Source organism: Arachis stenosperma, chromosome 1 (genome assembly GCF_014773155.1).
Source record: "Arachis stenosperma cultivar V10309 chromosome 1, arast.V10309.gnm1.PFL2, whole genome shotgun sequence".
Taxonomy (NCBI): domain Eukaryota; kingdom Viridiplantae; phylum Streptophyta; class Magnoliopsida; order Fabales; family Fabaceae; genus Arachis; species Arachis stenosperma.
This window is the reverse complement of record NC_080377.1, coordinates 80243027-80244398: the sequence shown is the minus strand read 5'-3', so window position 1 is coordinate 80244398 and position 1372 is coordinate 80243027. Positions and strand designations below refer to the sequence as shown.

At 41.3% G+C, this 1372-nt stretch overlaps 1 non-coding gene across 1 annotated transcript; it reads right to left on the bottom strand.

Moving 5' to 3' along the window:
- Positions 1–214: 214 nt before the first annotated feature.
- Positions 215–318, bottom strand: LOC130949694 (small nucleolar RNA R71). Its single transcript, XR_009073443.1, has one exon. It is a non-coding gene; the product is annotated as a small nucleolar RNA R71 (small nucleolar RNA).
- Positions 319–1372: the final 1054 nt, after the last annotated feature.

The window sequence follows — 1372 nt, the reverse complement described above, 5'->3', positions numbered from 1 at the left end:
TTCCTACCAGTTTTTAACTGAGTTCTTGCAGATCTGTGAGATTGTTAAGACTAATGGAGTAGATCCTGAAGTCTACAAGCTCATGCTTTTCCCTTTTGCTATAAGAGGCAGAGCTAGAGCATGGTTGGACTCTCAACCTAAAGATAGCCTGGACTCCTGGGATAAGCTGGTCATGGCCTTCTTGGCTAAGTTCTTTCCTCCTTAAAAGCTTAGCATGCTTAGAGTGGATGTTCAGACCTTCAAACAAAAAGATGGTGAATCCCTCTATGAAGCTTGGGAAAGATACAAGCAGATGACCAAAAGATGTCCTTCTGACATGTTTTCGGAATGGACCATGAAAGATATATTCTATTATGGTCTATCTGAGTTCTCTAAGATGTCACTGGACCATTCTGCAGGTGGATCCATTCACCTAAAGAAAACGCCTGCATAGGCTCAAGAACTTATTGACATGGTTGCAAATAACCAGTTCATGTACACTTCTGAGAGGAATTTCGTGAATGATGGCACACCTCAGAGGAAGGGAGTTCTTGAAATTGATGCTCTGAATGCCATATTGGCTCAGAACAAAATGTTGACTCAGCAAATCAACATGATTTCTCAAAGTTTGAATGGATGGAAAAATGCATCCAACAGTACTAAAGAGGCATCTGAAGAAGAAGCTTATGATCCTGAAAATCCTACAATGGCAGAGGTAAATTACTTGGGTAAACCTTATGGAAACACCTATAATTCATCATGGATAAATCATCCAAATTTCTCATGGAAGTATCAACAAAAGCCTCAACAAGGCTTTAATAATGGTGGAAGAAACAGGTTTAGCAAAGGCAAGCCTTTTCCATTATTTTCTCAGCAACGGACAGAGAATTCTGAGCAGAGCACCTCTAACTTGGCAAATATAGTCTCTGATCTGTCTAAGGCCACTTTAAGCTTCATGAGTGAAACAAGGTCCTCCATTAGAAATCTGAAAGCACAAGTGGGCCAGCTGAGTAAGAAAGTCACTGAAACTCCTCCTAGTACTCTCCCAAGTAATACTGAAGAGAATCCGAAAAGAGAGTGCAAGGCCATTGACATACTCAACATAGCCGAACCTAAGGAGGAAGGAGAGGACGTGAATTTCAATGAGGAAGACCTCATGGGACGTCTCTCAAGCAAGAAGGAGTTCCCTATTGAAGACCCAAAGGAATCTGAGGCTCATATAGAGACCATAGAGATCCCATTAAATTTTCTTCTACCATTCATGAGCTCTGAAGACTATTCTTCCTCTGCAGAGGATGAAGATGTAACTGGAGAGCAAGTTGCTCAATATCTGGGAGCTATCATGAAGTTGAATGCCAAGTTGTTTGGTAATGAGACTTGGAAAGATGCACCT